At 44.0% G+C, this 15,673-nt stretch overlaps 2 pseudogenes; both read right to left on the minus strand.

The window, feature by feature from the left end:
* Positions 1-511: 511 nt before the first annotated feature.
* Positions 512-3,676, minus strand: LOC119921431 (annotated as a pseudogene).
* A 4,698-nt stretch (positions 3,677-8,374) lies between these two features.
* Positions 8,375-10,746, minus strand: LOC119921432 (annotated as a pseudogene).
* Between the last annotated feature and the right edge of the window lie 4,927 nt (positions 10,747-15,673).

A 15,673-nucleotide genomic window follows, 5' to 3' on the forward strand; every position in this document is an offset into this window, starting at 1 on the left:
TACCATAGCTAACTTCAGTTCCCTTAATTGTGTGAGGATCAAAAAAGCTTATTGTTCATTGCAACAATGTCAGGATATCTTTTTAGATCCAGATAATCTTCTCAGAGCTTCTTTCACATCCTTGGTCCTCAGGCCCTCAGTCAGAGGGTTCAGCATGGGGATCACCACCATGTAGAAAACAGACACCACTTTCTTCTGATCCATTGAGTACCTGGAGTTCGGCTGTGTATAAATAAACGTCAGAGTCCCATAGAACAGCGGGATGGCGATGAGATGAGAGGCACAGGTGCAGAAAGCCTTTTGTCTCCCCTCAGTGGAGGGGATTATCAGAATTGCATAGAGGATACACAGATAGGAGATGGCTATGATGGTTTTCATGACCGAAATGATGAGAATTGAAGTGAGAGAAATCAAGATTTGAGCCACTTGGGAGGCAGAACAGGCAAGCTCCAGAAAAGGAGGCAAATCACAAGAGAAGTGATTCATTTCTTTCGGCCCACAGAGGGACAAACTAAACACTGAACTTTCGAAAATCAGAGCATTGACACAGCTGCCTACATAGGAAGCCACGACCAGCTGGATAGACCTTGTTGGACATGATAAGCAGGTAGAGCAGAGGCATGCAGATGGCAGAGTAATGATCAAAACCAATCACTGCTAGTAGGAAGCACTCGTTGGTCCAAAAGGTTGCAGTCATAGCAAACTGAACAGCACAACCCCCAAAAGAAATGGTTCTCTTCACCTGCAGGAGGTTCTCTACCATCTTTGGAGTGACCCACGACGAATAGCACATGTCAGAGAGAGACAAGTGGCTGAGGAAATAATACATAGGGGTGTGTAATTGGGGGCTGGCCCGAATTAACATAATTATGCCAAGGTTGCCCATCAAGGTGATCATGTAGATCACTAGAAAGAGTCCAGAAAGGATGACTTGTCAGTTTTGGTCATCAGTGAATCCAAAAAGAATGAATTCTGTTTCCAAAGTGCCATTTCCAGCCACCATTAGTGTCTTGTCTCTCATCTCCTGCGAGTGGAGAGTGGAGTTGCTGTCCTACTGGACTGGCAGCACAGCGATGATTATCTGAAAGAGGGGAGAGAACCTGCAATCAAAGTAATTAAAGGTGTAATAACCTGATTCTCCACCACAGTAACAATACAGATAATCAGATTTTCAGTGATACTGGTCAGAATTACATATCACACCAGGGAGTACTTGAACCTCAAGCCATTGAATCTTGCACTCCACTAATTCAACTCTCAGTCACCCTACCCATTCCAGTGACCACCATGAAATAAGAAGTCGGAGATGACCAAATGGAATGGAAAACCTTACCCAATCATGAAAGTATTGTTTTTATGGATTCCTAGAAAGTCCTTGAGAATTAAATACTAGGTGGCATTTGGGAACTGGATCGCTAGATAACTTGATAGGTTTTTTTTTACCTGGAAACCACAGAGAATCATCATTAAAGTGTTCTTATTATCTTGGGATTAAGTGTAGTAAGAAAAACAATAGGTAGGTAGGGGGTACCTATTGCTATTTCTGTGCTGTGGAGTTGAAAAATTAATCAGAGCAGGTATTTATCATGCCTTCGTTAGGAGTATTTCGTTTTCTCACAGAGTCCCCTAAATTCATTCATGACTTTTGCAATGAACCTCAAGTACACTGGTCAGAGAGGCAGACACTGAATCATCTTGAATTTACTTATCAGAGTTTCAATCTGTGCATCATCATCTCTATCTTAGCTCTCTTGTCCTGTATGGTCCTGAGGGGCCTGGGTAGGAGATCATTACAGATTTTTCTATCCTTCCACTCTGGGTAGTCATTTACCCTCCTCCATTTTTCCATCTTACTTTTTCTCTTGGGTCTTCCTCTAATCCTGATCCAACTCACAGTGGTATTCTATAAGTCAGTCAATCAACCAATCAGTTGTATATCTTGAACATTTACTCTGTATTGAGCACTGTAGTAAGTGCTTGGGAAAGCACAGTGCAATAGAGTAGATAGACACAACCCCTGCTGTATCTTCTCTATTGGCCCATTATATTATGCTTAATCTCAATTCCTCTGGTAAATTCATTAGAACCTCCAGAAAGATCAATGTCAGAATACTTGCCTAAAGGAATAAAATACCATCTAATTACCATTTGAACCCAATTTTCTCTATATTTTAAGCCATCTTACCGAGCAGACATCACGTCCTTCAAAAATGGGGTGAGAGGAGAAGGATCCTGAGATTGTTATAGTAAATCAGTAATATTTCTTGAGCACCTACGAAGCTCAAAGTGCTGTACTAAGCACTTAGGAGAGTATAAAAGAATAGTATAATGTTCGTTATAAACAAGTGTCTGTAGCTATGTAAGAACAACGAGAAAAAGCATGGCATAGTGGATAGAGCTTGGGCCTGAGAGTCAGATTGTCATAGGTTCTAATCCCAGCTCTGCCATTGTCTTCTGTGTGACCTTGGGCAAGTCACTTTACTTCTCTGTGCTTCAGTTACCTCATCTGTAACATGGGGATTGGGACTGTGAACCCCACCTGGGGCATGGACTGTATCCAACCTGATTTTCTTGAATCCAACCCAGTGTTTAGTAGAGTGCCTGGCAAATAATAATATCATTATCAAGTGCCATCTAGTTGTTTCCAATTCATAGCGACTCTATGAATATATTTTCTACAGAACGTCTTAACTTCTGTCATAATCTGTAACCCGTTATTGCTGTTATGGTCTCTGTCCATCTAGCTGCCAGTCTGCCTCTTCCACATTTTCCCTGGACATTTCCTAGCATCAGTGTCTTCTCCAGAGAATTAGTCCTCCAGATTACGTGTACAAAATATACTAATCTAAATTAAGCCATTTGGCCTTCCAAAGACCACTTTTTCTTAATCTTCTCCAAAATCAATTTGTTTGGTTTTTGGACAGTCCATGCTATTCACAAAAGGGGAAGGAGCGTGGCTCAGTGGAAAGAGCCCAGGATTTGGAGTCAGAGGTCATGGGTTCAAATCCTGACTCCATGACTTGTCAGCTGTGTGACTTTGGGCAAGTCACTTCACTTCTCTGGGCCTCAGTGACTTCATCTGTAAAATGGGGATGAAGACTGTGAGCCCCAGTGGGACAGCCTGATCGTCTTGTAACTTCCCTGGCGCATAGAACAGTGCTTGGCACATAGTAAGTGCTTAATAAATGTCATCATTATTATTATTAAAAGCCTTCTCCAGCACCCTTTTCAAAAGAATTGATGCTCTCCCTATCCTGTTTTTTCACTGTCCAGCTTTTGGATCCTTACATTGTCATTGGAAACACCATAGAATTAACAATTTGTATTTTCGTGGCAATTGTTCCACCAGCATATTTCATTACTTCTTCCAGGCTCTTCATAGCAAGTCTTTATTATTGATTATTGATCCCAGGAAAGAAAAATTGTCAACTATTTCAATCTTCTCTCCATCCTCTACAAATGTATTAAAACTTCCAGTTGTCATGATCTTTGTATCCTTGACATTCAAATATAGGCCCATCTTTTTGCTCTGTTCCTTAACTTTTAATAATAAGCCCTTGAAAACTTCTTCACTTTCTGCTAGTAGGGTAGTATCATCAGGAAAACGAAGGTTGTTAATATTCCTTCCTCCAATCTTTACTCCCCGTTCATCTTCATCTAATCCAGCTACTCTCATAATGTATCTGGTATAGAGGATGATCAGATAAGGTGATGATACATCCTTGTCTTACACCCTTACTAATGGGAAAGCAATCTTTTACGCCTTAGTTTGTTCTTATTGTAGCCTGCTGTACGGCTTACAGGTTCCATATTAATGCAATTAAATGATCCAGCATACCCATTTTCCTTAGGGCTCGCCAGAGTTTCTAGTGATCCAAACAGTCGAAGGTCAGATAACAAATACAGTAATTATTATTAATCAGGTATCAGGTGTGATGAAACAACCACATAATCTGATTGAATTTTGATAGTTAAAGTGGTCCAAGTTGGGTGGAACTGTCCAGAGCAAATCCAAGTAACCAAGAGGCAGTAGATGGTAGAGCACTTATTAAAGCCTCCAGGGCCATAAGAGGCTCGTTTTTCCATTGGGAGTCTGGCTGTTGAGAAAAGCACTAAGCCATTAAGCTCCTCTGTAGCTCAGAATGAAGGCTAGATGATTCCTGGACTGTAAAAGCTCCTCCTGTAATCTCTAAGCCCCTTGTGGGCAGGGAACATGTCTAGCAACCCCTGTTTTATTGTTTTCTCTCAAGGGCTTAGTACAGTGCTCTGCTTCAGTCCATCAATCAATCATACTTACTGAGCACTTACTGTGTGCAGAATACTGTACTAAGCGCTTGGGTGAGCTAGCTAAACAATATTACAGGCACATTCCCTGCCCACAGTGACCTTACAGTCTAGAGGGGAGACAGACATTCATTTAAATGAATACATTACAGATGTGCACATACGTGCTTTGGGGCTGGGTGGGGAGGAATAAAGGGAGGAAATCAGGGCAATGCAGAAGGGAATGGGAGAATAGCAAATGAGGGTTTAGCCTGGGAAGCTCTTTTTGAAGAGATGTGACTATAATATTGCTTGAAGTCATGGAGATTAATTGTCTGTTGGACACGAAGAGGGTGGCCATTCCAGGCCAGAGCCAGGAGGTGGGCGAGAGGTCAGCGGCAAAATGGGGGAGATCGAGGTTCAGTAAATAGGTTGGCATTAGAGGAGTAAAGTGTGAGGAGAGTAGCGAGGTGAGGTACGAAGGGGTATGGTGATTGAGTGGTTTCAAGCCTATGGTAAAGAGCTTCTGTTTGATGCGGAGATGGATGGAAAACCGCTTGAGATTCTTGGCAGAGGTGAAAAATGGACTGAGCATTTCTGTACAAAAATGATCTGGACAGCAGAGTGAAGTATGGACTGGAATGGTGAGAGGCTGGAGCCGAGGAGTTCAATGAGGAGGCTGATGTAGTAATCAAGATGTGATAGGAGAAGTGCTTGGATTAACATGGTAGCAGTTTGGATGGAGAGGAAAGGACAGACTTTAGCGATGTTGTGAAGTATTGACTAATTGGATTACATGGATGTGGAGCAGCCTGTCCTAGTGGCTAGAGCATGGACCTGGGAATCAGAATGATCTGAGTTTTAATCTTGACTCTGCCCTTTATCTGATTTGTGACTTTGGGCAAGACACCTAACTTCTCTGCACCCAGTTACCTCATTTGTACAGTGGGGGTTAAGACTATGAGCCCCATGTGGAACGTGGTTTGTGTCCTACCTGATTAACTTGTATCTACCCCAGCACATAGTAGAGTCCCTGGTGCATAGCAAATAGCATAAAAAAGTGATACCCATCATGGAGACAAGGTCTTGACAATCTAGACTTCAGTGAGCATTTTTGAATTTTGTCGGGTAGAAGTAAGAATATTTTTAGTTATTCAAAAGACGTGATGTACAAGTAATCACTATATAAGTAACCTTTAATAAAAAATGCCATTTAATACTATTAAATACCATTTGAAAAAAGAGATAGCAATAGGTGAAAAACTCCCATTAATAAAAACTGAGATGTTTTACAGTTGTTACAGTTAAATGTTGTATATCTGGGTTGAAATCACAGCAATGAAACTATAGTATAATTACATGTTTTAACTATATTAAAACAGTAAAACATCATATCATACAGATTGTAAAGATAGCATCGCACTACTATACAAGCACATTGGAAGGGTGAGCAAGCCCCATGGTTGGAGCTAGTTTTGGTCAGGAATCGTGTCTACCAACTCTGCTGTCTTTTACTCACCCAAGAGTTTAGTACAGTGCTCTGCACACAGTAACTACTCAATAAATACCAATGATTCATTGATTAGATAAAGGAATCAGAATTATCTTTCCCTCTTAAATCCCTCTCTCCTTCTAGATTCTTATGGATATTACTCTACATGTATACTAGCAATAACCCAATCTTGGCACTAGGAAGTGCATGACAAATATTATTGAAAGTATGCCATTCCAATGAGACAATGCATTAACAGAATACTGTAATTTCAGAAGAAGACAGAGAGAAGAGCACAGGGCACGAGCTGCAGGGAAAAAAAGGCTGGCCACAGGTTCACTTAGAAGTACGCAAGTCATCTAAATGAATCAGTTAAATGACTGGGCTAAATTTGTGATTTTGTCTGGGATGTAAGGTTGTTTTGGTTCTTCTAGACCAAATCTTCCCCATCACCCCAGCTGCAGTCATGAGGGCAGTTCATTTGGGTTTGGTGGAGATTGGATAAGGGGGAGTACTGTATTTACTATTCCAGTGTCTTGTAAGACCTTCATAATAATAACTGACATTTGTTCAATACTTACAGACCTTCATATAAACATTGTGGTATTTCTTCAGCACTTATTTGTTCACACCAAGCACTGTACTAATTGCTGTGGTATATACAAAATAAACAGGTCTCACGTGGAGCTCACTGACTAAGTAGGAGAGAGATCAGGTATTGCCTGGATTATCTTTCAACAGAAATGCTCTGGGCATGTCACCCCCTTCTTCAAAAATCTCTAGTGGTTGCCTGTCAACCTTCGCATGAAGCAAAAGCTCCTCACAATTGGTTTCAAAGCTCTCCATCACCTTGCCCCCTTCTACTTCGCCTCCCTTTTCCCCTTCTACAGCCCAACCCACACACTCTGCTCCTCTGCCGCTAACCTCCTTACTGTGCATTGTTCTCGCCTGTCCCACCGTCGACCTACCTCTGACCTGGAGCTCTCTTCCCTCTTCCCCCCTTCAAAGCCCTACTGAGAGCTCACCTCCTCCAGGAAGACTTACCAGGTTCCTGGAGCCCCCGCTTTCCTCTGATCCTCCTGCCCTCCCTATCACTCTTAATCCATCCCTCTGCTCTTCCCCTTCCCACTGTATTTGTCTATATTTGTAAATATTTATTGTTCTATTCATTTTATTAATGATGTGTATATATTCTATGTATTTAGATTCTACTGATGACTATCTACTTGGTTTGTTTTGTTGTCTGTCTCCCCCTTCTGGACTGTGAGCCTGTTGTTGTTGGGTAGAGATTGTCTCTGTTGCTGAACTGTACTTCCCAAGTGCTTAGTACAGTGCTCTGCACTCAATAAATGCGATTGAATGAATGAATGAATGAATATCCATTTTGCAGAAGAAAGCAGGGAGAAGTTGTTAGTTGTGTAAGGTCACACATTAGGTTAAGTGGCCGAGATTTAAAGGCAGATTCTCCAGTCCCCAGGCCCATGTGCTACCCATTAGGCCATGCTGTTTCTGCATAATGGCATTAGAAACAGCAAGCTAAGCTCTTTTAAGGGTTATGGGATTGCTTTGATCACTTTTTGTGTCAACTTGCTCCCTGGATCTCCCAGAGCTGAGCCTCAGAACAAATCAATCAAGTAATCAATTGCATTTTTGAGTGCTTACTGTGTGCAGAACAAATAAAGCCCTGAGCTGTTATTCAATCAATGGAATTTACATAGCACTTACTCAGTGCAGGGCGCTGTACTAAGTGCTTGGAAGAAGATAATATAAAGAGTTGGCAGACATATTCTCTACCAACACACTTAGCTGGCTTGCTGGTCAGTGAAATCATCAGCAGTAATAATTCCAGACCAGACTCAGCATTAAGAGAGATTCTGAAAGGGTCAGAGGGAAGATCTTATCCCCTTCTCACCTGGAAAGAATGATTTATACCAAACTTACCCACACACAAAGGGAAGAATCTCCTGCATTATCGATTTTGAAGCCTTAGAGTACCACAGCTAACCTCAATTCCCTTAATTGTGTGAGGATCATAAAAGCTTCTTGTTCATTGCATCAATCAATCAGGACATCTTTTAAGAACCAATTTTCTTCTGAGAGCTTCCTTCACATCCTTGTTCCTCAGGCTGTAAATCAAAGGGTTCAACATGGGGATTACAACCATGTAGAACACAGACACCAATTTCTTCTGATCCATTGAGTACCTGGAGTTTGGCTGCATATAAATAAACAATGCAGTCCCATAGAACAGCGTGACAACGGTCAGATGAGAGGCACAGGTGGAGAAAGCCTTGTGTCTCTCCTCGATGGAGGGGATTCTCAGAATTACAGAGAGGATACACAGATAGGAGATGGCTATGAGAATCGTGACCAAAATAATGAAAGTCATAATGACAGGATTCATTCATTCATTCAATCGCATTTATTGACAGCTTATTGTGTGCAGAGCACTGTACTAAGCGCTTGGGAAGTACAAGTTGGCAACAAGATTAGAGACACTCAGGTGATGGAACAGGAAAGCTTCAGCAAAGGAGGGAAATAACAGAAGAAGTGATTGATTTCATTCGGCTCACAGAAGGACAAACTGAACACTGAACTTTCAAAAACCGTGGCATTGACTCAGCTCTCTAAATAGGAAGCCACGACCAGCTGTAAATGCTGCTTGATACACACGATGAGCAGGTAGAGCAGAGGCCTGCAGATGGCAGAGTAGCGATCAAACACTATCACTGCTAGTAAGAAGCACTCGTTAGTCCCAACAATTGCAGCTAAAGCTAACTGAACAGCACAACCCACAAAAGAAATGGTTCTCTACCCCTGCAGGAGGTTCTTCAGCATCTTTGGAGTGACCAACGATGAATAGCACATGTCAGAGAACAAGTGGCTGAGGAAATAGTACATAGGGGTGTGTAATTGGGGGCTGGCCCAAATTAACATAATTATGCCAAGATTGCTCATCAAGGTGGTCATGTAGGTCACTAGAAAGAGTCCAAAGAGGATGTCTTGTAAGTTTTGGTCATCAGTGAATCCAAAGAGACTGAATTCTGTTACCAAAATACCATTCCCAACTGCCATTAGAATCTTGCCTTCAATCTGTTGCGAGTGGAGAGTGGAGTTGCTGTCCTTCCAGATTGGCAGCAGTAGCAACAACTATTAAGAAGAGGGAAGAGAACTGGAGTTAAAATGATTAAGTATATAATGACCAGGTTCCCCAACACAGTAACAATATAGATGATCAGAAAAAAGCACGAAAATGACCTATAGCTCTCAGTCTTTGGTTAATTCTAACAGAATGAGCATGGGAGCTACTCTTGTTTGCCATTTAATTCAAAAGGGTCATCTGCTAAAATAGAATTGAAGCTGGAACAAGTCTTAGCAACGTGGAGTTACTAGAATGATTAAAAAATGAAACAAAATGGAGAAACCCAAACAATCCCACTCAGTTGATTGAAACATGCCAAAGAATCAAATCATTATGATCCAAAACTCTTACTGTTCTTGCACTCTGGCCTCAGATTCCACTTTATGCTTAATCGACTAACTGTGCCAGAATTACAGTGATTTTTTTGGCTTAGGAAAGTTTGGAGGTATGTTTTTCAAAGTAGTTCAACTGAGGCAACTGAGTGAAAATACAGTATCCTAAAATCAAGATCCCTGAAATGCTGAAAATAATGTCCTATTTGAAATTCAGGAAAATATTTGAAATGAAATACATTTTTAAAAATTTAGCTTTGAAATGCAAATTCCTTTCTTCCTTGCATTTTCCATCCTATTATCACGTACTCTTACCTCTGTTTGCCTGATTTCCTCCATCTTTGATAAACTGATGACTGAGTCTCTGATGGAGCCTCCCATCAGAAAAAACAGATGAATCTCAATCTTGAGACTTCCAAATAATTGTTGGTTAATCCACTGGTTATAGCAGTGAGTGAACCAGAAGCAGTAAGAGAAGTATTGGTGCATCATTACCAAAACATAGAAATCATAGGTAGTGCTTGAAGAATACCAGTAAATTAAGTCTCAAATGTTTGTATGAGACAAGAGCTCATAAGAACATACAGATACACCAATAATTAATTCATAAAGGAAATAACATCTTTCATTTTCTACGACCTAAAGTAAAATCCATAACAGAAATCCTGATAAATATCTCCTCATATAATTCCCTTGGAATGCTTGCTAAAGTAACTTAAGAGACCTAAGTCTCCTCTATCTGCATAGGCGGTAAGCATCAAACTATTTTCAGTGACATTTGTCAGAGCTGGATTAAAAGCAGTTGAATTAATTTCATATTTTTCAGAAGAAAGAAAGGTCCCAAGTTCCATTTAGATCAAATTACATATCAAACGGGGGAGTACCTAAACCACAAGCCAATGAATACTGCACCCCGCTAATCTTATTCACAGGCACCCTACCAGTTCCCATGACCACCATGAAAGAAGAAGTCTGAGATGACCAAATGGAAAGGAAAACCTTACCCAACCATGAAAATATTGTTTTTATGGATTCTGAGAAAGTCCTTGAAAAGTAACGTGCTATATTAACATTATTCTAGGTGGCATTTGGAGACTGAATCCCTAGATAATTTAATTCTTTTTATCCTGGAGCCTATAGAGAATCATTAAAGTGTTCTTATTATCTTGGGATTAAATGTAATAAGAAAAACCGGAGGTAGGTAGGGTGTAGTTATTTCTATGTTGCAAAGTAGAAAAATGAATCAGAGCAGGTGTTTACCACCCTTTAAATCAAGAGTATTTCGTTTTCTCACAAAGTCCCCTGAGTTCATTCTTGACTTCTGCAATAAACCTCGATGCATTGGTCACTGAGGCAGATCTTGAATTCTCTTGAGTTTACCTATCAGAGTTTCACTTCATGCACTATCATCTTTCTCTTACCTCTCTTGTCCTGTATAGTCCTAAGGGGCCTGGGGAGGTGGTCAGTGCAGGTTTTTCTATCCTTCCATCTGTGGATTTCCATTTACCCTCCTCCATTTTTCCATCTTACTTTTTTTTTTGGGTCTTCCTCTAATCCTGATTTCAATCAATCAATCAATCAATCAATCAATCAATCGTATTTATTGAGCGCTTACTATGTGCAGAGCACTGTACTAAGCGCTTGGGAAGTACAAATTGGCATCACATAGAGACAGTCCCTACCCAACAGTGGGCTCACAGTCTAAAAGGGGGAGACAGAGAACAGAACCAAACATACCAACAAAATAAAATAAGTAGGATAGAAATGTACAAGTAAAATAAATAAATAAATAAATAAATAGAGTAATAAATATGTACAACCATATATACATATATACAGGTGCTGTGGGGAAGGGAAGGAGGTAAGATGGGGGGATGGAGAGGGGGACGAGGGGGAGAGGAAAGAAGAGGCTCAGTCTGGGAAGGCCTCCTGGAGGAGGTGAGCTCTCAGCAGGGCCTTGAAGGGAGGAAGAGAGCTAGCTTGGCGGATGGGCAGAGGGAGGGCATTCCAGGCCCGGGGGATGACGTGGGCCGGGGGTCGATGGCAGGACAGGCGAGAACGAGGTACAGTGAGGAGATTAGTGGTGGAGGAGCGGAGGGTGCGGGCTGGGCAGTAGAAGGAGAGAAGGGAGGTGAGGTAGCAGGGGGCGAGGTGATGGAGAGCCTTGAAGCCCAGGGTGAGGAGTTTCTGCCTGATGCGCAGATTGATCGGTAGCCATTGGAGGTTTTTGAGGAGGGGAGTAATATGTCCAGAGTGTTTCTGGACAAAGATAATCCGGGCAGCAGCATGAAGTATGGATTGAAGTGGAGAGAGACACGAGGATGGGAGATCAGAGAGAAGGCTGGTGCAGTAGTCCAGACGGGATAGGATGAGAGCTTGAATGAGCAGGGTTGCAGTTTGGATGGAGAGGAAAGGGCGGATCTTGGCAATGTTGCGGAGCTCAGACCGGAAGGTTTTGGTGACGGCTTGGATGTGAGGGGTGAATGAGAGAGCGGAGTCGAGGATGACACCAAGGTTGCGGGCTTGTGAGACGGGAAGGATGGTAGTGCCGTCAACAGAGATGGGAAAGTCAGGGAGAGGACAAGGTTTGGGAGGGAAGACAAGGAGCTCAGTCTTCGACATGTTGAGCTTTAGGTGGCGGGCGGACATCCAGATGGAGATGTCCTGAAGGCAGGAGGAGATGCGAGCCTGGAGGGAGGGGGAGAGAGCAGGGGCAGAGATGTAGATCTGGGTGTCATCAGCGTAGAGATGATAGTTGAAGCCGTGGGAGCGAATGAGGTCACCAAGGGAGTGAGTGTAGATTGAGAACAGAAGGGGACCAAGCACTGAACCTTGGGGAACCCCCACAGTAAGAGGATGGGAGGGGGAGGAGGAGCCTGCAAAAGAGACTGAGAAAGAACGACCGGAGAGATAAGAGGAGAACCAGGAGAGGACGGAGTCTGTGAAGCCAAGGTCAGATAACGTGTTGAGGAGAAGGGGGTGGTCCACAGTGTCAAAGGCAGCTGAGAGGTCGAGGAGGATTAGGACAGAGTATGAGCCGTTGGATTTGGCAAGCAGGAGGTCATTGGTGACCTTTGAGAGGGCAGTTTCCGTGGAATGAAGGGGACGGAAGCCAGACTGGAGGGGGTCGAGGAGAGAGTTGTTGTTGAGGAATTCTAGGCAGCGCGTGTAGACAACTCGTTCAAGGAGTTTGGAAAGGAATGGTAGGAGGGATATGGGGCGATAACTAGAAGGTGAGGTGGGGTCAAGAGAGGGTTTTTTTAGGATGGGAGAGACATGGGCATGTTTGAAGGCAGAGGGGAAGGAACCAGTGGAGAGTGAGAAGTTGAGGATGGAAGTTAAGGAGGGGAGAAGGGATGGAGCGAGAGATTTCATAAGATGAGACGGAATGGGGCAGAAGCACAGGTGGCCGGAGTAGCATTTGAGAGGAGGGAGGAGAGTTCCTCTGAGGATACCACTGGGAAGGATGGGAGAGTAGCAGAGAGTGTTGAGAGCCGGGGGGTTGGAGAAAGGGGGGAAGAGACTTTGGGGAGGTCGGACCTGATGTATTTAATTTTATTAATGAAGTAGGAGGCCAGATCGTTGGGGGTGAGGGAAGGAGGAGGGGGAGGAACCGGGGGCCTGAGAAGGGAGTTGAATGTACGGAAGAGCTGGTGGGGGTGATGGGCATGGGTGTCAATAAGGGAGGAGAAATAGTTTTGTCTGGCAGAAGAGGGGGCTGAGTTAAGGCAGGAAAGGATAAACTTGAAGTGAACGAGGTTGGCATGGTGTTTAGACTTTCGCCAGCAGCGTTCGGCAGCTCGAGCATAAGAGCGAAGGAGGCGGACAGTGGCAGTGATCCAGAGCTGTGGGTTAGTGGTGCGAGAGCGGCAAAGGGAAAGGGGAGCGAGCGAGTCTAGCTGAGTGGAAAGGGTAGAGTTGAGAGCAGTAATCTGATATCAAGACTGGGTAGAGAGGAGAGGGCGGCGAGGTGGGGTGTGAGGCGCTCCGAAAGATGGGTGGGGTCCAGAGAGCGGAGATCTCTGTGAGGGAGTAATACGGATTTACAGGGGAAAGGAGTGTGAGTGAGGAGGCAGGTGAGAAGATTATGATCAGAGACAGGGATTACAGAGTTGGTGAGGGTGGACACAGTGCAGCGGTAGGAGATGATGAGGTCGAGGGTATGACCAAGTTGGTGAGTGGGCAAGGTGGGGTGGAGGAAGAGGTTGGCAGCGTCAAGGAGAGATAGAAGGCGGGCGGCAGAGGAGTCCTTAGGGATATCCATGTGGATATTGAAGTCTCCGAGGATCAGAGTGGGCATGGAGAAGGAGAGAAGGAATGTGAGGAAGGGGTCAAAGTCGTTAAAGAAGTTGGAAGTGGGGCCCGGAGGGCGGTAGATGACAGCTACAAGAATCTGGAGGGGGTGGTAGAGGCAAATAATGTGGGCTTCAACGGAAGGGAAGGAAAGGGAAGGGGGAGGAGGGATAGTGCGAAAGCGACATTGGGGGGCGAGAAGGAAACCGACACCTCCTCCTTTTCCGGTGAGTCTGGGGGAGTGGGAGAAGAAGAGGCCTGCACTGCAGAGAGCAGCAGAAGAGACCGTGTCGTCCGGCGACAGCCATGTTTCAGTTAGGGCGAGGAGGAGTAGAGAACTGGAAAGGAAAAGGTCCAGGATGAAAGGGATCTTACTTGAAATGGAGCGGGGGTTCCAGAGGCCACACTTGGCATCAGCTGTCGAGGGTGGGGAGGGAGCGGGAAGGGTGCGAGGGGTGGGGAGGGTTTGGATTGGGATGAGTTGGCGGGGGCCTGGGCGGGGAGAGTGGGAAGGGGGGTGGTGATGGGAAAGGAGAACTGGGATGGGGTGGGGACGGGGAGAAGGGGAGGAGGGGGGCCGGGAGGGAGAAGGGGAGGACCTGCGCTGGTACAGAGGAATCCTTGGCAGGGTTTGAGGGGGAGCGGTCTTGGTGGGTGAGAGGGAGGGAAACAGCTGGGTGGGAGAGGGAAAGGGGAAGGTGAGGAATGGGAATGGCAGTTGGGAGCAAGGGAACTGAAAGTTCATGGTGAGGTCAGCAGGGCGAGTGACAGTACCGCGGGGGGTTAACAATTGAGATGCAGAAGCAATAAAACAGTAGCAATGATAGAAGTAGGCGATGGCATCACAGGGTGTAGTTGAGCAATCAATATGCTATGGCAATAGTAGAATTGGCAGACAATGATGCCACAGAGAGCAGATACAAACTATTAAGAGCTGGAGTAGGGTGGGCCAGTTAAGGGGGGTCAGGGAGCAGAGATTTCCCTCACAGTGGTCTTCTATAAACCAATCAATCAATCGATCAATCAATTATATGTCTTCAGCGTTTATTGTGTATTGAGCACTGTAATAAATCCTTGGGAAAGTACAACAGAGTAGATAGACATGACCCCTGCTCTCTCTTCTCAATTGATTAGAACCCCCAGAAAGATTAATGTCAAAATAACTGAATAAAATTTCAATTACATACCATTTGAACCAAATGTTCTCTATATTTTAAGCCATCCTGCAGAGCAGACATCCCACCCTTCAAAGGTGGAGTGAGAGGAGAAGTGTCTTGAGATTGTTATAATAAATCAATGGTATTTATTGAACACCTAGGTAGTTCAAAGTACTGAACCAAGCACCTGGTAGAGTACACAAGAACAGTACAATATTAGCTCTGAGCAAGTGTGGGAATATATGTTAGCACCTTGAGACCCAGGGATCAGGTGTGATGAAGCAATCATTTTGATAGTTAAAGTAGTCCAAGTGGAGTAGACCTGTCCAAAGCAGATCCAACTAACCAAGAGGCAGTAGATTGTATAGCACCTATGAAAGCCTCTAGGGACAGAAGAGGCTCTTTTTTTCCATTGGGGGGGGGGGTGGCTGTCGAGAAAAGGGCTGGGCCATTTAGCTCCTCTGCAGCTCAGATGAAGGCTAGATGATGTTGGGAGGTTCCCTTCCTGGACTGTAATGGCTCCTCCTCTTGTCTGTAAGATCCTTGTGGGCAGGGAACATGTCTACCAATTCCTGTTTTATTTTTTCTATCAAGCACTTAGAACAGAGATCTGCACAGGGTAAGTGTTCAATGAATAGAGAAGCAAAATGGCATAGTGGATACAGCGTGAGCCGGGGAGTTAGAAGGTCATGGGTTCTAAACCCGGCTCTGCCACTTGTCTGCTGTGTGACCTTGGGCAAGTCATTTCACTTCTCTGGGCCTCAGTTACCTCATCTGTAAAATGGGATTAAGACGGTGAGCCTCATGTGGGACAGTGACTGTGTCCAACCTGATTACCTTGTATCTACCCCAGTGCTGAGAAAAATGCCTGGCACATAGTAAGCACTTAACAAATACCATCATCATTATTATTTTTTAAATACGATTGATTGGTTTATGTATTTTCAATCCATCAATCAATCGTAATTATTGAGCATTTACTATGTGCAGAGCA

The sequence above is a fragment of the Tachyglossus aculeatus genome (assembly GCF_015852505.1).
Source record: "Tachyglossus aculeatus isolate mTacAcu1 chromosome 12 unlocalized genomic scaffold, mTacAcu1.pri SUPER_6_unloc_2, whole genome shotgun sequence".
Lineage (NCBI taxonomy): Eukaryota > Metazoa > Chordata > Mammalia > Monotremata > Tachyglossidae > Tachyglossus > Tachyglossus aculeatus.